The sequence below is a fragment of the Sceloporus undulatus genome, chromosome 1 (genome assembly GCF_019175285.1).
Source record: "Sceloporus undulatus isolate JIND9_A2432 ecotype Alabama chromosome 1, SceUnd_v1.1, whole genome shotgun sequence".
In the NCBI taxonomy this organism is placed as follows: Eukaryota; Metazoa; Chordata; class Lepidosauria; order Squamata; family Phrynosomatidae; genus Sceloporus; species Sceloporus undulatus.
This window is the reverse complement of record NC_056522.1, coordinates 15,535,141-15,542,212: the sequence shown is the minus strand read 5'-3', so window position 1 is coordinate 15,542,212 and position 7,072 is coordinate 15,535,141.

Sequence of the window (7,072 nt, the reverse complement as noted above, 5' to 3'; positions counted from 1 at the left end):
ACTGAAATGCAACGCAGCAACAAGAGAGTACAGTGGTACCTCGGGTTACGAAATTAATTCGTTCCGCGGCTAATTTCGTAACCCGAAAAACCTTCGTAAGCCGAATTGCCATAGGCGCTAATGGAAAAATAGCTCTCTGCTGCCCTCCGGTGGCGGAAAATAGCGCCGAGGTTTTTTCGTAACCCGAAGAAACCTTCGTAAGCCGAAACAATAAATCCCTATGGGATTTTTTCGTAACCCGAAAAATTCGTAACCTGGGTAATTCGTATCCCGGGGTACCACTGTAATGACACTAGAATCCTACTGTAATTGTGTTTTACTAGCCTGTGTGATAAACTCCTGAGAGTATACCCTCTTCATTCAGCATTTTTGGACTCCCTTCTCCTTTCAGCTTTTCTCCCTGAAGTTTTCTGTTCTTCAGCTAACCTTCCTTGCCCCATATTTGCTTACATCTTTCTCTTGTAACTGATTCTGGGACATCATTTGGGGAGAACGGTGGTGCAGGACACACAAGGTGACATTCTAAGGGGGATGACCCCACTGCTCCCCTTTGGGTAGAAACACCACATCTTACCAAATTTCCACTTTAATCACATGAAACTATGTACATGCACATACATTTAGGCTGTTGCATGATGTTGTAACTTAAAGATATAATTTTAATTTTGCTAGTTGCTTGTGTCACAACTGGTGCCATTACATTCAGACATATACAGGAATTACAATTACAAGTAGCATTAGTACAAAAAATGTTATTAAGGAATTGGTGTGGTATGGGAGCAGGTCAATGGGCAGATGACACCATGAGTTATTGCATAGGCTGACACCAAGCCTAGTGACGCCACTGCACTGGAAGACTGTACAATTGTAAACTGGTTAGACACTGCTTAGGCGGTATGAAGCGGTATATAAATGAAGCTTGTTTGTTTGTTTGTTTTAAATAAAGAAGCATATGAAGATTATTCATTCACTATTGGTGTATAGGATAAAATGGAGTGGAAAATGGTTGGTCCTCCAGATGTTTTGTACCTCAGCTCTCATAATCGCCCCACCATGGTAAGTGATAGTGGGTGTTGTTATTCTAAATATCTGGAGGGCCAAAGGTGCAACCTAGAACAATACTTTCTAAAGATTATACATTCATCCCTCCACATTCGCTGGGGTTAGGGGCACAGGACTCCCATGAATGTGGAAAAACCACAAATAACAAAAACACTATGTTTTTATCTGAGAGAACACCTCTCTAGGAATATCTAGGTCCTCCAATGTAACTTTTGGTCAGATGGCTATCCAGCCTCTGTTTAAAGACCTCTAAGGAAGGAGACTCCACTACACTCCAAGGGAGTGCGTTCCACTGTTGAACAGCTCTTACTGTCAGGAAGTTCCTCCTAATGTTGAGTTGGAATCTCTTTCCCTGTAGCTTGCATCCCTTGTTCTGGGTCCTGTTCTCTGGAGCAGCAGAAAACAAGCTTGCTCCCTCCTCAAAGTGACATCCCTTCAACTATTTAAACAGAGCTATTATATCACCTCTTAACCTTCTCTTCTCCAGGCTAAACATCCCCAGCTCCCTAAGTCATTCCTCATAGGACATGGTTTCCAGACCCTTCACTGTTTTAGTCACCCTCCTTTGGACACACTCCAGTTGCTCAATATACTTTTTTAGCAATTAAAGAGGGGAATGTGGGAGGAGAAGACAGAAACTGGGACATATTAAAAGCTGCTTAAAAAGTGGGATGAGGGAAGATTAATCAGGACTATCCCTGCCAAACTAGGATACTTGGCGCGAATGCAAGCTTTAGTTAAAAAAAGAAAAGGAATTACTTATCCTGCATTAAAACAAAGCGCTTGTAACTCAATACATATTGTACAGTTGTGATGAACACATAATGAAAATGTCAATTACTCTCGTAACAAAAGCTAAATCCTTGTTTGCTTGGCAATTGCGGCTAAACGGCATGAATTAAGATATCCACATACAGTCTTGTTTTAATCCAAGTATGACATCCACTTTCCCCAAAGGCTCCTGAGGCCGGCCTCTCTCTCTCTCTCTCTCTCTCTCTCTCGTATGAGGTCAGTGAGCATTTTATAGCTTGAAAACTCCCAGAAACCTTTGCTGAGCTTCGATTGCCCTCTGGGAGCTATCTGAATTTTACATCAGGTTTTTGCAGGATGAGCACAGATCTTTCCATTTTAAGGCCGCTCAGACAGAAAGCCTCCCCTTGCTTTATTTTGGTGCAGGTCTCCTATTTTTTTTTTTTTTCCCTGGCCAGGGTGCTATTTAGTGTTTTAAGAATCACAGATAATAGCCCCCATACCTCTGCTGAATACAGAGAGAGTTTTGCTGTGGATTTCCTGTATTTTGTGAGCACACACTCCACTGGGTATATTGTAAAGATGTTCCCTGACAGCACAATGCCACAGGGAATCCCCATAACCAGGCATGCAGAAACGTGGAAGAGGCTGGCTAGCCAAGAAAAATAAACAGCCGCTTGGTAGGAAACAGTACTGAGGCTCAAAAGTGAAACAGGGTTTATTGGTCAAGTTGTCCTTTTCAGTGGGATGCCCTCCCAAGAAATATACGTAGATGTGTTCATTAAAATTAAGGTCATACTGTGTAGCTTTTTCAAAAAAGGAAATGTTCTTTTGAAACCCCAGACAATAGAAGTGCAGGCTACACTACAATACAGGAGCACCTGGAATTAATTTGGGTTAAAAACAGTGGGTATAACACAATTTGCATTGTACTGTAATGGGTTTATGTTGTAATAATGTGATTGCATGGGCAAAATAGGATGGTAATGGTTGTTTGAGAGACAGCATGGTGTAGTGGTTTGCGTATTGGGCCATGACTCTGAAGACCAAGATTCGAGTCCCAGCTCAGCCATGTAAACCACTGAGTGAACTTGGGCAAGTCACACTTTCTCAGCCTCGAGGGAAGGTGATGGCAAGCCTCCTCTGAACAAATCTAGCAAAAAAAAAAAAAGATAGATTTTTCTTAGGGTAGCCTTAAGTCGGAAACAACTTGAAGGCACACAATAACAACAGTGGTTGTTAACTACTGTTAGCTGACTTCAACTTAATGGTGATCCTATGAATGGGAAACCTCCAGGTCACCTTGTTATCAACAGCCCTGCTCAGGTCTTGCAAACTCAGGACTGTGGGTTCTTTCATTGGACCTTACCACACAGGGCACAGAAGTAGGGTCAGTTCGCATTGGTCGATGCGTATTCGCGTCATATCGCATCATTCATTCACACTCGCGCTCTCTGAATACGCTTTGCCGATTCGTATTTGTGTCATATCGCATCGTTCATTCACACCTGGGCGGCCTTCCGCATCGAGGTTTTGCGAATCAGCCAATGCATATTCAGGCAAAGTGAGGCAAGTGCAGATTGGATAACCATACCAGCCCAATACAATGTGTATTGGCCGATGCGCATCGGCAGCTTTGCGCATGCTCTGTGGGGCTCTGAACGGGGACATTTTTAACTTCCGGAGTGAAGAATGAGGTCACTGTTTAGCGCTTAATATGCTGCCTTTAGCCACTTACGAAAGGGGTATGCACCATCTGTATATATATGTGTGTGTGTGTGTGTGTGTGTATATGCACACACATAAATACATACATACATACTTATATATATATATATACATACATACTTATATATATATACACATAGTGGTACAGCCAAAAGTGAGATGTCTTTTTTATGTGTACACACACATTTGTCTGTATGAGTGTTTATATATATACATATATATATACACATACACACACACACACACACACACACACACACACATACACACAAACACACACACATATATACAAAAACACACTTGCCACAGCCAAAAGTGTGAAGCCGTATTTATATGTGTACACACACAGCTGTCTGTCTGTCTCTGTGTGTGTGTGTGTGTGTGTATGTGCATATATATATATATATATATATATACACACATATACACACACACGCATATATATATATATATATATATATATATACACACACAAAACTAACGATATGGGTGTGTGAAATGAAGCAACTGGGTCAGTTCACATAATCTTTGCAGAACACATAAAAGCTACTTCCCAAAATGCATCTATGGATTTTTGTTGTTGATCCTTTCCTGATTCCCATTTCGGTGGCCAGACTTCTACATCTATGCTTTTTAATCTTTCTTTCTTATCTTTATGCTGGAGAAACTGATGAGGCAGACATATCTGTTGTTGTTGTGTGCTTTCAAGTCATTTCTTGGGGGTTTCTTGGCAAGTTTCTTCACAGGGGGTTTGCCATTGCTGTCCTCTGGGGCTGAGAGAGTGTGACTTGCTCAAGGTCAACCATTGGGGTTCCATGGCCAAGCAGTAATTTGAAACCTGGTTTCCAGGGTCATAGTCCAATGCTCAAACCGCTACACCACTCTGGCTTTCTTATCTACTCTCCCTCTTTCTTTGTTTTGCTTTTCAAGCATTCCCAGCAAGGGATTCTGAAGGCACCTGCAGTTTATCTTGCCTCTTGTAGGCAGGCGCATGCAGCTACACCAGAATCTGCTAGAGTTCTTTCCTGGCTTAAACTTTATTGTATTGTTTACTGCAGACACACAGTTGTAATCCAGCACTGAAAGTCTATGGGGCTTTCTAAACCGGCATTTGGGACGTCCTCCGGACGTCCCATTTTAAAAAAGGGGCGTCTCTTTTAGACGCCCCTGGGCCTAGTACGGACTCTGTCCGTACAAGATGGCGGCGCCCTTTCTACATGGGCGCCGCCATCTTTGCGTATCGGACGCTTAGCGTCCAGACGTGTCGCGCCGCTGCTGACGTAGCGAGCGCGCCCCTGGCGCCTCGCTACGTCGCAAACGCGACGCAAAAAGAAGCTCCATTTTGGAGCTTCTTTTTTCGGTGCGCGGGAGTCGGGCCGTCTGAAGGCTCCGGCTCCCCCGCGGACCTTCTGGCGGCGGCAGAGCGCCGCAAAGCGGCGGTCTGTACCCCGCCTAAGTTTCCCCCCAACGACAATGCTTCTTTAAAAAAGGTCCAGCAATAGAAGACAAAAAGGAAAAGGGGAGGCTAGGTGGGTGTTTTAAAGACTTTGTGAAATGGAGCTTCTTTGTCAGAGGATTTGTTACAAAAGGAAAATCTATATTGTCCACACTCATAAATTTCACAATGCACACATTGCTGTGTTTATGAAGGCCACACACCCCTAAATACAAGATTTTTTGGAGCATCTTTTTCAACTTATTTAAAAGGAAAAAGCATCCAGTCTTTCAAAGACCGGACAATTCCTATACTAGACAATTCTTATACTAAGGAAGTGGTTTGAGTGCTGGACTATGACTGCAGACCAGCGTTCAAATCCCAACTCAGTCATACAAGGCCATTGGACAAGTCACATGCTCTCAGCCTCAGAGGATGGCAATGGCAAATCCCCTCTGAACAAATCATGCTGTGACAACCTCATGGTAGGTTTGCTTTAGAGTTGCCTTAAGTCATAAATGATTTGAAATCACACAACAACAAGACAACCTTGTAAGAGACGAGCTTTCTGGCCATCAAATAAGGGAGATACCAAATAAGGAATATCTGCCAACCCTATTTTTCACTCCATGTAGCTATTCCCACTCTTGGCAAAACTGAGACCATATCTAACTTGAGCTTGGAAAAGTTACTTTTTTCAGCTACATCTCCCAAGATCTCCCAGCCTGCATGGCCAGTGGTTCAAAAAATCCAAAAATAAAATGTCCATCTTGTGCCCTTATGTCTCATATTTATGAGCAATGGTTATGGCTACATACTCTGGTTTTAATCCTTTCAATTTTAAAGCAGCTTGGTGTGAAAAAAAGCCATTAAAAATCAGCTTTAAAGAGGGAAGCTGGTACCGACACCCTCACCACTGGATGCCAGCCGGTATTTCCACAACTGTGGCTCTTATGTAAAACTGAGGCGGTTTGTCAGCAGTTAGCGACTACAGAGTTTCAGGGTGAATGAACAAAACAAAAGGGGCCACCTTCGCTTGCAAAATACATGTTTATTGATGAGCGCTATGTCGTGTCATTTCGAGGGACGACATTTCTGAAAGCAAATTAGGGATTTTTCATCTGATGCGACTGTTCCTCTCCGCCAGCACTAAAAAAGAAAGGAAAAGAAAAGAGAATTCATCATTATAAAACCTGAAAGAAAGCACAGCATATCATGTATTTTGGATTCAGTCGGCTGAATTATGCAAACTTAAAAGCAAGATGCAGACAAGGTCAACCCAAGGGATTGAGTCGCCTGAGGCCAAGAGAGAAAAATAAAGGAGTTTTTGATTAATTAACTTGCAGCGCAATCCATGGGGAAGTTTCCATGGGGTTTGCACAGGAAGATTGGGTCAAATCCACCGGTCTCCCATTCTCCTGCCATTAATTGTATCATCTGAATAAAAGAAAATCCTGAATTACCCAGCTCTCCTTGTCTCAGTTTCCTATGTGCATGTAGATATTTGATGTATAGTCCACCTGCCACATTTGCAGCTTTGACTTTTGTGGATTTGGTTATATGCAGGTTTGATTCCTATGTTCTCTCTAGGAATTTCTAGGTCCTCCAGCGCAACTCTGCCGGAAATTAACCACAGATTTGCACTGGAGGAATTGGTGATTCCTAGAGAAAACACTTTGCTAGGCATTTGTAGGCCCTCTAGCATGATTCTAAGGTCAACCCCTGGCAGATGTTGACCACAGAGTTGCACTGCAGGATCTAGAGATTCTTAGAGGGGTGTTCTCTCCTGTAAAAACATAATGTTTTTTATTTGCGGGTTCTCCCACTTTCACGGGGGTCCTGTGCCCCTAACTCCAGTGAATGTGGAGGGACAACCATATTTCTGAATTGAACCTCCATTTATGAAACATTTGAGGGCCTCATTCCCACTACAAAATAAATGATTTTTTAGTCGAATTGATGAAGCAATTTAGCGTCAAATAGACGTTCACACTATTCAAGCCATGATTGAACCTACCCGTTTCAATTAAATCCACTTCGCATTCACATTCAGCAATGGATTGATTCAACATGGAGTCGCCTGACAGGGGTCAAGAA